We start from the raw sequence: 16653 nt of genomic DNA, 5'->3' as shown, positions 1-16653 counted from the left end.
TCGAGCCCCACATCGGGCTCTCTGCGCTGCAGGGAGCCTGCTTCCTCCTCTTTCTCTGCCTGCCTCTCTGCCTACTTGTGATCTCTTTCAGATAAATAAAGAAAAAATCTTAAAAAAAAAAAAAAAAAAAAGGAATACCTCTTGGAAATCCCTTCAAGTCAGCAGGTATAATTCTGATTTTTAACTTTCCATTGCTGCATAGTATTTCACGGTATGAAAATATCTTTTTTTTTTTAAACCATTCCTATTAAGATCAGTACTCTCATAGAGTATGTGTGTGTTTATATTTGAATACTTGCAGTTTTATTTCTATAGCTATAATATTAGAAGGGGGGTGGGGGAGTGCCTGGGTGGCTCAGTTGTTAAGTGTCTGCCTGTAGCTCAGGTCATGATCCCAGGGTCCTGGGATCAAGACCCACATTGGTCTACCTGCTCCATAGGAAGCCTGCTTCTCCCTCTCCCACTCTGCCTGCTTGTGTTTCCTCTCTTGCTTGGTCTCTCTCTGTAAAATAAGTAAAATCCTTAAAAAAGGGGGGGATTGATAGTTCAAGTTGTATGTTGATTTTTAATTTTAATAGATGTTTCTGGTTGCTTTCCAGAAAGGCTGGAAACAATTCTAGCTTTGTTTCCTCTTGAGGGCATCTTTAATGAGCATCCCCTCTGACAATAAGCATTATTACTCTTTTTAAAAGTGTAGCTATTTAATCGTGGTGAAATGATATCTCCATTTTATTTAATTTGCATTTGCCTGATTACCAGTGAATTTGAGCACATTATTTCTTTTTTTTTTTTTTTTAAAGCGCAAGCACAGGCAGACAGAGTGGCAGGCTAGAGGCAGAGGGAGAAGCAGGCTCCCTGCCAAGCAAGGAGCCCGATGTGGGACTCGATCCCAGGACGCTGGGATCATGACCTGAGCCGAAGGCAGCCGCTTAACCAACTGAGCCACCCAGGCGTCCCATGAGCACATTATTTCTTGACCTTGGGATTTGTGAGATACTTGTCTTCTCGTATCCCTTGCCCATATTTTATTGGGTTGTTCACTTTTTTCTTGTCAATATTTGAGCTTTGCATTTTGTTAAAGAAAAAAATACGAAGTTCAAAAGTTTATATATGTTGAAACATGTACACTTAGAGGTAACACAGTCTACGTAACATGCATTTTGGAAAATAATGTTTTTGTGAACCAATAAGAGAAAATAACATTAAGGTGTTAACCAGCCCTAGAGTTATAAATGTCATCTTACCTAACTAGTCATGGGTTTTGTGCTCAGACTCTAAACATAGCTTATGGTCACACTATTTTGTGGTTTGTTGTTTGGGACGTGCTAGTTAAGTATAAATTCAGTATGGATTGTGGGCATTTATTTATTTATTGAAGATTTTATTTATTTATTTGACAGAGAGAGATCACAAGTAGGCAGAGAGGCAGGCAGAGGGAGATGGGGAAGCAGGCTCCCCGCCAAGCAGAGAGCTGATGCGGGGCTTGATCCCAGGACCCTGAGATCCTGACCCTAGCCTAAGGCAAAGGCTTAACCCACTGAGCCACCCAGGTGCCCTATGGGCATTTATGTTTTGAAAAATCCTTTCTCAACTTCATAGATAGCATACCTTTTTTTTTTTCTATTGAATATATTACAGTTTCTTTCCAAATCAGTGTTCTATTACCTTTTTTAATTTAGCTCCTTTTGCCATACAAAGCTATATATTTTATAGGCAGAACTGACAGATTTATTGGTTGAACTTTTATTGGTAGATTCTGGTTTCATGTCTTGGTTAAGAAGGGTCTCTTCACCCTAGCACCAAAGTATTTAATGTGTTTCCCACATTTTCTTTAACATTTAAATCTTTATTTCATGTGCAGTTTTATTTTGCATATGGCACTATATTAGGGTACAACTGTACTTTTTTCTACATAAGGTCTATCTGACATAATCTTATGAATAATTTTTTCATTAAATTGAAGTACTGGTATTAGTATGTGGGAAATTCTCATATATACCTGTGCATATTTCTTTCTTCCTTCATTCTCTTTCACCCATCTTTGCATCTATTTTTATGCCAGTGACATAGTGATCCAATTACAGGGATTATTTTTTTGCTTCTTATTGTGATAGCCTATTTAAAAAAAAATTATTGAGAGGTAGTTGACATGCAGCATTATATTAGTTTCAGATACGTAACATAATAATATAATATTTGTATATATTGTAAAATAATCACCACAATAAGTCTAGTTGACATCTATCACCAAGCATAGTTACATTTTTCTTTTCTTCTGCTAAGAACTTTTACGATCTACTTTCATAGCAACTTTCAAAGTTTTGATATATCCTGACATCTGTTAAGGCAAGTTTCTCATCATTATTTTCACTATTTTCTTCTCTTTCTCTTAGATTTTTTTTCTTCCATATTAATGTTAGAATCTATTTATAAACTTTGACTTAAACACCTGTTGAATTGGAATTGCATTAAGTTTTTATTAATTTAGGGAGAATAGTGTTATATGGGAGAAAATCTCCTTGTAATGAGCCTGGTATCTGTGTCTGTTTAAATATAAATTTTATCGGGGCACTTGGGTGGCTCAGTGGGTTAAGCCTCTGCCTTCAGCTCAGGTCATGATCTCAGGGTCCTAGGATCGCGTCCCACATCGGGCTCTCTACTCGGCAGGGAGCTTGCTTCCTCCCCTCTCTCTCTGCCTGCCTCTCTGCCTACTTGTAATCTCTCTCTCTCTCTATCAAATAAATAAATAAAATCTTAAAAAAAAGAATAAATATAATTTTTATCTTGTACAAGGTTTTGTTGTTTTTCTCATACAGTTCCTGTTTTTTTTTTCCTTGTTACATTTACTTCTAATTTATAATTTTCAGCATATAGTGAATGGAGTGCTTCCTATTTCCATTTTTAGATTTATGTTTACTTTAGTTCTGATATACATGTGTTTCTATGATGAGTGTATGCATGTAGTTTTTTTTTCTCTTTTTGAGAAACATGAAATGATGAGAACAGAATCCAAAATGTACTGTTGCTTTTAAAATGTTAGGCCATGTTTGAGAATGTATTTTCATTCTCCCACTGCAGGGTTAACCTCACAATTTTGACTTGCCTGTGTTAAATGAGGCAGTCATTATGATGTCTGTCCTACACACTTTTTTCTGTATATTTATGTACATGCGTAGAAATACACATAAACACACCTCTACTCTAACTATAGCTCTTTATTAACTTTTTAAAATGGCAGCCAAGCTTGAAGTTTTCAGTAATGCAAAGAAGACTGTGAATAATATCTTTGAACATACGACTCTGTACACTTTTCCAAGTACTTTTTTAAAAAAAGATTTTAGGGCACCTGGGTGGCTCAGTGGGTTAAAGCCTCTGCCTCCGGCTCAGGTCATGATCCCAGCGTCCTGGGATCGAGCCCTGCATCGGGCTCTGTGCTCAGCGGGGAGCCTGTTTCCTTCTCTCTCTCTGCCTGCCTCTCTGCCTACTTGTGATCTCTGTCTGTCAAGTAAAATAAATAAAATCTTAAAAAAATGAATAAAAATTTAAAAAGATTTTATCTATCTATCTATCTATCTATCTATCTATTTATTTAGGACAGAGAGTGTGTGTGCAAGTGGGAGGAGGGAGAGGGAGAGAGAGAATCCCAAACAGTCTCCATGCTCAGCATAGAGCCCAATGTGGGGCTCAGTCTCACAGAGACTGACCTGAGCGGAGATCAAGAGTCAGACACATACCTGACTGAGCCATCCAAGCACATCCCAAGTATTTTTTTAGGATTATTTGAAGAAGCATAATTTTGGGTCAAAAGGAATACAGGAATATTAATAGCTATGTTTATTCCATGATTTTGTGTGTGAGCAGGGTTCCCCGGACTTCTGGGTATCTGCTTCTTCTTTTCATCCTGGGCCCAAAGATGATGATACTTCTGTGACTGCTTACAGGTACCTGTGGTTATGTCATGAATTACAGCCAGTGGACTGTGGGCAAATGGTTCATGTCATTTCTGGTCAGTGAAAATCTTCTTTCTAACCCTCCAGTTTTGTTTTTCCATGTGACAAAAACACTAGAGGAAAAATATGGAGATGGTGAAGCCATGACATGCTTGAGTCATTATTTGGCAGGAGAGCCAAACCTTGGAGAACTTCTGGGTCACAGTAGATTTTATAGTGAGAGGTGATGTCACTTGCTTGTTTATATAACATGAAAGCTGACATGCCAAGATTCAAACCCAAATGTCTTGCTTCAAAACTCATCCTGTGAATTCCTACATGATTCAGTCTCATATTATGTTCTTTGATTCATGTTTAGAATATGCTCTAGAAATACGATCCCAAACAATAGTCCCATCACTATTTCCTGAGAGGATCATTCAAATAGGAATTAAACATTGATATCTATTTCAGACTGATGGAATAAAGTTAAAGTTGTCATTTAAGTGATACTTTAAAAATTTCAGTTAAAACTAACACCTCATGATTTATATTTCCTATTTTGGTAATAACCAGTGGCTGTATTTACATGTATATCTAATGTATTTGGGTATTTTTTTTTCCATAATTGCTCATTAGAGAGTAAACAGTAGTAACATACTATTATAGTGTCCTGACTAAATTGTGAAAATTTTTTCTAGTTTAGATTTATTCTGCTTCTCTATCCAAGAAAAATCATTCAGAAAAGTTTACATTTTTGTCCGACTTTGTTTTCATGCTTGGAAAGATTTGCCTTACAATAAGATCATAAAATAATCAACTAATAGTTTTTTTCCTATTTTGATATAAAACATCAAGATCAAATTTTATTTTTGTCTAAGTGACTAATGATTTTTAAAAAGTGAATAGATTTTTATTTGGTGTTATGCAGTTAGCATAATATTGATAATCAAAACCAGAAAAAGAATTTATAAGGAAACAAAATAATCCTATCTCATGTATGCACCTAAATGCAGAATGTTTACATAGCAGAATATTCAAATAATGGAAAAATATGATAATTCTAAGAATTCAATGTTAGATCACATTTTAAAAATCTTAAAATTAAAATTAAAAATCACATTAACAGATGAAAGAAGAAAACAAATATAAACATTTGACTAAATGACAGGAAAGGAGATAAAAGTTAATACCCTTTTCTTTCTTTCTTTTTTTTTTTTTTCAATTATTTAAATAGGCTCCATGTGGGGCTTGAACTCAACAACTGTGAGATAGAGACCTGAGCTGAGGCCTACAGATGCTTACTTGACTGAGCCACCCAGGTGCCCCTCTTTTCTTTATTTGATTATTTATTTACTTACTTTATTTGAGTGTAGCTGACACACAATGTACCATTAGTTGCAGGCATGCCATTTAGGATTTGACAAGTTTGTCCATGATGCTCTATTCACCACAAGTGTAGAGCTACTATCTCTCCCATTACATCACTATTATAATATCACTGACTATGTTCCTATGCTGCACCTTTTATTTGCCATGACTTACTCATTCCATCACTGGAAGGCTGTATCTTCCTCCCCCCACACCCATTTTGCCCAACCCAGCACCCTTTTCCCCTCTGCCAACTGTCAGTTTGTTCTGTGTATTTATAGGTCTGATTTTGTTTTTTGTTTGTTTATTTTTTTAGTTTCCACTTTTGGGTGGAATCATATGGTATTTGTCTTAGTCTGACTGAGGTCCTCTAGGTCCATCATATTTTCTCAAATGGCCCAGTATCATCTTTTTATGGCTGTGTAATATTCCATTAACTCCATTAATGTTCCACATTTTCCGTAGCCATTCATTTACTGATGAACACGTAGGTTGCTGCAATATCTGGTTATTGTAAATAATGCTGCAATAAATATAGGGGTACATATATTCTTTACAAATTTGTGTTTTCATTGTGTTTAGGTAAAACCCAGCAGTGGAATTATTGGATCATATGGCATTTCTATTTTTAATTTTTTGAGAAAACTGCATACTGTTTCCCACAGTAGCTATACCATTTTACCTACCCACCAACAGTATATGATAATTTCATTTTCTCTGCATTCTCACCCACACTTGTTATTTCTTGTCATTTTAATTTTAGCTCTTCTACTGGTATAAGGTGATATCTCACTGTAGTTTTGATTTACATTTCCTTGATGATTAGTGATGTTGCACATCTTTTCACGTGTCTGTTGGTCACCTGTATATATTCTTTTGAAAAATGTCTATTTCATTTCCCTACCCACTTTTTTTTTTTTTAAAGATTTTATTTATTTATTTGACAGAGAGAAATCACAAGTAGATGGAGAGGCAGGCAGAGAGAGAGAGGGAAGCAGGCTCCCTGCTGAGCAGGGAGCCCGATGTGGGGCTCGATCTCAGGACCCTGAGATCATGACCTGAGCCGAAGGCAGAGGCTTAACCCACTGAGCCACCCAGGCGCCCCCCCCCTACCCACTTTTTAAATCTGGTATTTTTTGGTGTTGAATTGTGTACGTTCTTTATATATTTTGGATATTAACCCCTTATCAGATATACCATTTGCAAACATCTCCTCCCATTCAGCAGGAGGTTTCCTTTTTGTTTTGCTGATGGTTTGCTTTGTTATGCAATAGCTTTTTATTTTAGGGTTGTTTTTTTTTTTTTTTCTGACAGATTTATTTGGTCATTTTCTTTCCTCGCTAATCTCAATTTTTGGCCTATTTCTCTTTCATTGATTCATTTGTGCTCTGACATCATAGTTTAACCAATCACCTTGAATGCAGATCCGTATATTCTGGTTTACTCCTCAAGCTTGGGACTCAGGAAAGTGCACGGAGGATGTTAAAAGCTGTTGAAGAAGTTTAAGAGTTTGAAGATGTGCAGGGGGTTTAGGGGTTTCCTTAATGGTGATCTTGGTATTCTTTCACTGAAGCTGAACCATGATTACGATTTAGTATAGAAGCAGTTCAAAGAGAATGACCAAGCTGATACCAATCTACTGGCACTATATGCATTCTTTGGTTCTAGCATGCTCATTTAAATATCATAGATCCTAGTTCTCTGGGAAGTTTCTTGTCTTGTCATCTATGTCTCTGAACACACCACTCACGAGTATTTTAACGTCTGTGTTTGAAAACTCTACTTTCTATATTACTGTACATCTGTTTCTCTTGCCTCATTTTCTCTTGCTCCTTTCTTATAATATTCTTGAATTTTTTTGATTGAGTGAACATTTGTGTAGACAAAATCGTAACAGCTCTGGATTAGTTGTTCATTTTTGTCAAGAAATTAAAGTAAAGGCAAATAACATGAATCCGTGTAGGAACTGAGATGTTTGGAGGTGTGCTTTTAGTTGTTCTAAGTCAGAGAGAAAGAAAAATGCAGAAAACATTTTAAAGTTTTTGTAGACTTTCTACAGTCCACAAAATCAAGCTAGTCATTTTAATTAGCTTGTATCATGCAGTTGAATCTTAGACTTTCTGCTTCACTCTATCTTCTTAATTTAGGTGGGCTAGAAGTCTGTATGTGGAATTAGCTTGGGGCAGGGCACAGTGCATATTGTGTGTGGGAACAATGAGGTTCCTGATTTGGGGCCAGCCTCCTTGTGCTCAAAATGTTCTTATTAATATGTACCTTATTAATATGTACCTTCCTATGAAATATCTCTGGTGTCTATTTAGAAATTTTCACTACTTCAACTGATATCCCTGTTGGATAGTTTGAAATCTTGCTCCCCATTCTTACTTAAAATCATTTATCTAGTGGAGGCAAAGACTGAAATAAAAAATAATTAAAACAAAACAAAACAAATCAAAACAAAATCTTCTCAAACTCCTAACAAAATGCTTGTACTAATGCTCCTAATTGCTGGCAAGCAATCAGAACTCGTGTACTCTAAATCTGCCTTTTGCCTTGGTGAGCAAACTGGCCACCAGAAATGCTCTAATAACCGTTTCTACCTGACTCAGTAAGCCATGGCAGCAAGAACCAGTGTGGGACTATGCAGAAACAAAGTAGGTCAGAGCTTCCTTTGAAGACCCGTGCATTTTGCAGTATGCCTAACCATATCTCTCAAATGTTTCTGCAGCTCTGTAGGAGGAAATCTCCTGCTGGGACTTAGTGTATTGCTTAAAAATGCAATTTGGATTTGTTTTCCTTAGAACAGCTTTGGAAGTTTTTTTTTCTTTTTCTCCCTTTTTTCCTCCAAATACAATATGTATTTTAAGGTATCAAGTAATTAGATCTCTGTATTAATCATTCAGGACTTGGGAAGTTAGATATTTTTCTTTGGACTTAAAAAAATCAACTATAAAGGCAGAAGGTATGGAAAGGAGAATGCAAGTGCAACATCAGTCCTTCAGGACTGGTATAGTCATACAGCCTACGAAAAAAATGTCCTTAAAGCAAAAGGACCAGAATACATAATGATACCGATAGAAAAATCACTGCTATAAATTATATTATGCTGACCAACTACAGTGGGAGAGCAAAGTAATTTGAGAAAAAATATGAACAAATATTTAATTATAACAAAACAAGTGTTCTAGCAATTACATGACACTAACACAGGGGAGCAGATGTTCATGTGGCAGAAACTCCAACAAAGTAACCCAAGAACCCAGATCAGTTGTCTTTTATTTTGTAGCTCGGATATCAACATCTTCTCATTTTTGTGAGGTTCCATTCAAAAAACTCTGTGTTTACCCTGTAATGACTTGGATGCTGAATTAAGTACTTGCTTAAATTATGCTAAGGAATTCACTTACACTGAAAACAATAGTGAGCAGTGAAAAATCCATCTCTTCCTTCTTTTTGTCCTTTACATCTACCTGCTTTCTTTCTTTGGGAATATGTGAAGCCTAAAAATGCTTAGAAATTCAAGACATGGTGAAGTCATGAAAATGGTGGAGTAGTAAGCTCCAGGAATCAGCCTCTCCACTAAAAATAACTATTGAGTTGACAAGAACTACCAAATCAATGATTTCAGAACTCTAAAGGCTAGTTGAATATTTGTAGCTTCCATTGGTGCCTGGTGAAGAAAGAGGTTGGCACATTTGGGTGAATTTTGATATTTGATGTAGTGACTACATTCAGTTTCCTGTCTCAGTAAGGATAGCAGGTAGCTGTGAGAATGGTGACCCATATTTCTGGTGTTGCTTGCTGGTACCAGGGTGGGTGAAAGAGATCTTGTCCTCCAAAATTTAGGATTTTGGTCAGCTGGCAGATGAGGGTCTAGTATGGAGCAGACTGTTGTTTCATTCTCATACAGAAGCAGATTCCCAGTAATATCAGTTAAGAAGATATAAAGAGATTCAATATACTGTTTTTTTTTTTTTTTCTTAGAAATGCATCCAGGCATTTAAGGAAATCTCTGTCAGCTCACTTACTGACTATATAGATAATAGAACAGAGACTTTAGTGGCCACATAAGACAAGGAGTATAGTCTTTGTACAAATAGTTTGGAAAAAAATCAATAAACAAGTTGAAGACTGGGTCTTTATTAAGCAACAATAGCAATTTCAGGAGAGGAAGAATAATTTGATTTTAAGATTTTTCAGATTATAATATTCAGAATGCTCAGTTCTCAACAAAAATTTTTACAAAGAAACAGTGTGGCCCATTCACAGAAAAACAAAAGAAATTGACACAACCAGTACTGAAGGAGCTCAGATATTGTACTTACTAGACAAAGACTTTAACTGTCTTAAATATGCTTGAAGAGCTGAAGGAAACCATAAACAAAGAACTAAAGGAAACCAGGAAACTGGTTGAGCAAATAAGGAATATTGGTGTATGAGCAAATAAGGAATATCGAGAAAGAGATAAAAAATAACAAAAAGGAACCAAATAGTAATTCTGGAGCTGAAAATATAATACCTGAAGTAAAAGTTCTTGAAGGGATACAGTAGCAGAATCAAACTGTCTCAAGAAAGAATCAGCAAAGTTAAATATAAAGCACTTAAAATTACTCAATCTGAGGAGCAAAAAGAATGAAGAAAAGGGAATAGAGCTATAGGAACCTGTCAGACACTATCACATAGAACAATATACCCATAATGGGAGTCTCAGAAAGAGACAGAAATAAGTAAGAGGACTATTTGAAGAAATAATTGCTAAAACCTTCCCCAAATTTGGGGACACTAAGGGTGGCTTAGTTAGTGAAGCGACCAACTCTTGTTTTCTCCATTCCGGGATTGAACCCTTTATTGACTCCGCACTCAGTGGGGAGTCTGCTTGAGGATTCCCCCCCACCTCCCCCTCCTCCCACTTGGGCTCTCTTCTCTCTTTTAAAATATAAAAAAAAAAGTAAGTCTTAAAAAAAAAATCCCCAAGTTTGATGAAAAACATGAATCTAGATCTAAGAGACAGGATAAACTCAAAGAGAGATGTATACTGAGATATGTTATACTGTCAAAATCCAAAGCTAAAAGCCTTTTTTCTGATAGCCATAAAAGAAAATTAAAATGTGGGGCTTTGGTGCTTTGAAACTTCAGATGCACTAAAGCCATAGAGGGGATACACTGAAAGACTTTTTGAGAGAGAGAGAGAGAGGCAGACAGTACTTATAAGCAGGGGTTGGTGATGGTTAAAACTATTTGGTAAATAATAACAAAAATATAATGAAAGAAAAAAGATAAGAATGAATGATAGTGATAACTTCCATGCCTTGAGCACTCTCTTATACTGACTCTACATATGGTTTATTGGTCCAAGTTATCAATTTCCATAAAAAGGTAGTTTTCATTAAATAAATATTAATCTCACATAGACTCTGAAATAGTTGTGCATTGGAATCACCTGAGGACCTTTACTGAAAAAGATATGTACCTTGATTTTATAAGCAACTGAGTTAGGCTTTGGTAATAAAATAATGAAATGGTCCTAGGTCCTGCCCATCAATAAGCTAACAACCTAATCTGGGAGAGAAGCTGTATAAAGTAAGCTCTAAGGCAGCATGAAAAATGTTAGCTGCAGGAGTAAAGTGCTAGAAAACAAGTGATTTTGATTAGGGGTATCAGTGAAGGCTTCAATGCAAAGATAGCATTCAATTTGAACTTAAAAGATACTAAGTACTTCGCCAGGCAAAGATAGATAGGAATAGGAGAATGGATTCTTAGAATAGATTAACTCTGATGAACAGTCTTATTTTCCACTGGTGGGTTAATAAGTACTACCATGCGTAACATGAAAGAGTAGCCATTTGGGGTAATATCTTACTTTATAAAGACACCTTTGTTTACTCAAGGCCTTTAGTATTTCTTCAGATTTTACTTACAGGAGATTCTCAATTATTCTTGTGTAGATTACACTTGTAGTAGATTCTATGAAGCACATTTGAATTTTCAAATTGCCTTTTCTTGTCTAGTACCTGACCCAGAATACCAAATATTCAACCAACAAACACTCTAAAGGCTGTTGTTAACCAGCACATAGTCAGTGATGTGTTAGGAAAGTAAATTTGGATTGGGAGGTAAAGTCAAAAGGTCATAGGACAGTATTAGGAATAAGAAGGGGTGCATGTGGCTTGAAAGAGAATATTCAATATTGTAACATAATTTTCTGTTTGAAAATGGAAAAGAATTCTCTTAGCTTTTTGTAATGCAAATTATGAAGAGCACGTCTCTCTCTAAGTAATCATAGCTGGAAGGCATACTTAGAAGATAGAGTGAGAAAGAATCTAGAGCAAGCAGTGTAAGATGCATGTTGGTTACCTGAAATGTTTTCCATTGTGTTCAGTATAAATTATACTATCATTTCTATTGCATATATAAATATGTTCCTTCTGAAATTATACACTTATTTTATTTAAAAATTAAACTCAAGTATTGGCTATGAGTAAGATTGAGTAAGGACTGTCCACTCTATCTCTACCAATGAATATAAAATAAAACTAAGATAGAAGGCATGGGGCAGCTGTTGTTGACTTTGAAAAGTAAACAGTAGCAGATGGATTGGGGAAGAATACCAGAATTCAAAGTACCGCATGCATTGCAGGTACACTTCACACTTGTCATCGTTCATGTATCTCCCACTGCTTTTTCTCAGGCATGGTTGCATTTACACATGTTTATGGCAGGGTAGGGTAACTGAATTCCCTGGAGGACTGAAAAGATCCCATAGGTGAACAGGAACTACTCGGGAAATCAGAGAGAGGAGGAGATTTGGAAAAGTGATCCTATAAAATTGCTTATGAACTCTTAGACTCATCTGAAGGTGCCATGCCTACATCTATTTCTAAAAAGCATACTAAAGTCATTGAGAACTGAAATAACAGACTATTTTCCAGATCCCAGACTGAACCACTGGGAACATTCATGGGATAGATCCAAATAACAGTACAAAAACTTTGAAAAGTTTGAAACTGAACTTAAAGAGATCACAACTCATAGAAAGTGAGTCAGAATTTGAAAGCTGAATTTAAATTAACCACAACAATTACTCTTAAAGGCAAAAATTTCATTGTTTCTCCTAAGATTTATACAAGGGCCAGGTTCTCGTAATAAAATGTCCAGGATATGATTTAAATGCTTGATATATGAAGATATGATTTAAATGCTTGATATATGCAAATCTTATTTGCACAGGAAATGACAATTAATAGACTCCAAAGCCAAGAAGATAGAGATGTGAGAATTATCAGAGACTTCACACACTTATTGTAGCAGTGCTCCAACAAGTAAGGCCAAAAACTCTTTAAGATAATGGGAAGAAAGTAAGTTTCAGTAAAGAAATAGAAGAAAAGAACCAAATGGAAATTTCAGAACTGAAAAATGTGATTACAAAAAAAAAAAAAAAATCCACTGGATATATTCTAGAGTGGGATAGAGATGAGAGAAGATAGAATCACTGAATTTGAAGATTATCTATAGAAATTTCACTATGTGTGTACTGATAAATAATTTTAAAATATGGGTGGATCCTTAGACATTGTGGGATAATATAAAAAATCCTAAAATGAGGAGAAAAACTGTGGTGCTGAAAAATATTTGAAAACACATTGCTGAGAACTTTCCAAATTTGGCCAAAGACCTCCAAATTCAAGAAGCATAGTGAAACTCAACTGGGGGCAAGGGGAAAAAAGATTGAAATTCAAGCTCAGAAAATCAAACTGCTTAAAAACTAAGAAAAAAGAATAAAATCTAGAAAGCAACAATATTACATTTAGGGAACCAATAATGTGGTTGACTTCAGTTTCCAAAGGAGAAACTGTGGAGACAAGAAGGAAGTGTCATGACATAATTAATAAGCGTTGGGGAGGTAAGGGAGACACGTCAATCCAGAATTCTGTGTTCAATAAAAATATCCTTCATGAATGAAAGTGAAATAAAGACATCCTAGAAGGAGGAAAATTTAGAGAAATTAATGCCAGCAGCATTTGCCCTTAGGCATAAGCATGGATTCCTGCTCCTAAGTACCTGAATCAGATACCAACAGAAAAAGCCCCCCTGAAATATTTATGCACCTTTGCATGGCTCCCTTGCTCATGGACCCTAAATGCCTGGGATCTCCTTTGAAATTCTATTTGCACAAACCCAAGCAGATTTGTGGAGAGGCGTTTCCTCCTCTTCCAAGGAAATTGTTCACTATCATTGATAGTGCCAATGGACCGAAGGTCCTTTTGTGACAGCAAGATTGGCTGCAACTTCTGATTGCTGGTAGTTGAAATATCATTTATTGTGCTCTCTGTGGCACCCAGAAGTTCTAGTGTAGAGAATGGCACAGAAGAGACTAGAGCCTGTGACTGAGAGGGCAGAATGCAGTAGCCACTTTGTGGCTTCTGTTACTCAGTGTAATTAGCAACCTTGTTGGACTGAAGATACATGTGCAGAAAAAGTGCTTGTGTAAGCATGCCACCATCCCAGTCACAGAGTCTTGTCTTTTCCTCTTAAGCTTGCTCAGGCTCAATATGCAAGTCGCAGGCTGGCTTTGCTTTTCAACAGAAGTCTGGCCAGTGGGGCATCTCTCAGATCTACCAAGACCATAGACCCCAGGGTCTAGACAGGTCATTCCACCTGCTCCCCACCTGCCTTGAGGCAAACAGTAGCACTTTGGTGACAGTTTCCAAAGTTGCCCAAAAAAAGAGTGACCTATAACTATTTAAAGAGGTAGAGGGAGGATTGATTTTTCACTGATTTGTAAAGGAAACTGCAGGAAGATGACAAACCTGGGTCTCAAAGTACATAGCCACCTAACTGAAGGCTCTGCTTCTTGTCATTATGGTGGCTCAGAGTCTCCTTTAAGCCTACGACTACTACTGATCCTATTTTTCTTAATATCTGAGAAGCTTATTTTACTGTATATGCCTCTTTGCAAACGCCAGCCAGACTTCAGTGCAGAAAGACCCACCCAATAGAATGGGTCACACTGCTCCTTGTTGTCCATTTTGGAGACCACCACTACTGACTCTGGAGACAAGACCTATGTATAGATAAAATTTCAAAATTGGAATAGCTGGCAAGGGCCAGTCACCGTGGGATCCAAGTCCGTACTGGGGCCTCCAAGGGGGCTCTCCATCCACTAGGGTACAGTGGGACCCTGCAAGGTGAATGCCAAAGTGGGCTTGGCTTCCTCAGAACCCTTAACATGCAAACCTGAGTCAACAGTCACTGGTCCTTACCTTCAGGCTGATCTTCACATAGTTATGGAAAAGAAAGTGAACTAGAATAACCAAAGTAATATTGAAATTAATGAAAAAAGGGGGTTCCTGGGTGGCTCCATTGTTAAACATCTGCCTTTGGCTCAGGTCATGATCCCAGGGTCCTGGGATTGAGCCCCAGATTGGGCTCCCTGCTCCACGGGAAGCCTACTCCTCCTTCTCCCACTCCTACTGCTTGTGTTCCCTCTCTCGCTGTGCCTCTCTCTGTCAGATAAATAAATAAAATCTTAAAAAAAAATAATGAAAAAAGTTTGAGGGCTCACATTTCCTGGACCCAAGAATTACTGTAAAGCTGCCTTAAGACATTGTGGTATTGGCAAAAAAAAAGGGCATCGAAGAGTTTACATATAGATCTACACAGGCTTGGTCAGTTGATCGTGGACAAGAAGTTAAAGCTAACTCATTCAACAAAAGGATTTCATTCAACAAGTGATCATGGCACATCTGGTCATCTAGATAGAGGGGGGAAAATGAATCTACAAACAGACTTCGGGACATAATGTGGAAATAAAAATAAAATGGATCTTACACACCTAAAAGTAAAACCTAAAAAGTGCTAGAAGAAAACTTAGGAGAAAATCTTTGTGACCTTGGGTTAGGTAGAAAAGTCTTAGATCTGAGATCCAAAGCAAATCTATAAAATAAAAATGGAAAAATTTATCCTCATCAAAATTAGAAATATAGGCTCTTTGAAAGACTGTACTTTGAGAATAAAGAAACAAGCTACAACTAGGAGAAAATATTTGCAAAACACATGTTTGACAAAGGGATTATTTCCAGAATATATAAGTGCCTCTCAAGACACAGTAGTAAGAAAACAAACAACCTGATTTAAAAATGGGCAAGAAGCATGCCTGGGTAGCTCAGTGGTTAAGCATTTGCCTTTGACTCAGGTTGTCATCCCAGGGTCCTGGGATGGAGCCCCTGCCTCGGGCTCCCTGCTCAGCGGAGGGCCTGCTTCTCCCTCTCCCCACTCCCCCTGCTTGTGTTCCCTCTCTCACTGTGTCTCTCTCTCTGAAATAAATAAAATTAAAATCTTTAAAAAAAATTAAAATGGGCAAGAGATTTGAACAGACACTTCAACAATGAAGATAAATGGATATTGAATAAGCACATAGAATGGGGATCAACATCATGAGTCAACAGGAAAGCACACTTTAAACCATAAGGATAAGAACTGGCAATAGTAAGTGCTAGCAAGGATGTAAAGCAGCCAAGATATTCGTACACTGAAGGTGGGAACATAAAATGCTACAACCACTATGGAAAATAGTTTCTCACTTCCTTATAAAATTAAAAAGGCACTCATCGTATGACTCATTCATAAGTATTTACCACAGAGAAATGAAAACATATGTTCATACCAAAACCTTTACACAAATATTTATAGCATCTTTATTCTTAATTACCAAAGACTGGAAACAACTCAGATGTCCCCCAACAACTGAACAGATAAACAAGGGCGGATACATCCCCACCAAGAATACTTCTCATTAATAAAAGTGAGCCAAGTACTTATCTAAGTAACAATGTGGTTGAATATTAAACACATTATGCTGAATGAAGGAAACCTGAGGAAAAAGACCACTTAACTACATAGGATTCTGTTATATGACATTCTCAAAGGAGAAGCAGTAGGAACACAAAACAGTTTAGTGATTTATGGGTACAAAAGGTAGACTGAGAGGCACCTTGGTGGCTCAGTGGGTTAAAGCCTCTGCCTTCAGCTCAGATCATGATCCCAGGGTTCTGGGATCGAGCCCCACATTGGGTTCTCTGCTCAGCAGGGAGCCTGCTTCCTCTTCTCTCTGCCTGCTACTCTGCTTACTTGTGATCTCTGTCTGTCAAATGAATAAATAAAATATTAAAAAAAACACACACAAAAAAGGTGGGCTGACTGCAAAGGAGACAGAAAATGTATGAGGGGTGATTAAATTGTTTTACATTTGGTTTCGGTGGTGGTTTCACCCCTGTAGGTGTTTGCCAAAGCTCAGTGACGTCTACACTGAAGAGGGTGAATTGTACGTATGTAAATCATGCCTCTGTAAACTTGT

The sequence above is a fragment of the Mustela nigripes genome, chromosome 16, assembly GCF_022355385.1.
Source record: "Mustela nigripes isolate SB6536 chromosome 16, MUSNIG.SB6536, whole genome shotgun sequence".
NCBI lineage: Eukaryota > Metazoa > Chordata > Mammalia > Carnivora > Mustelidae > Mustela > Mustela nigripes.
The sequence above is the reverse complement of the archived record's forward strand: the minus strand, read 5'-3'. Positions refer to the sequence as shown.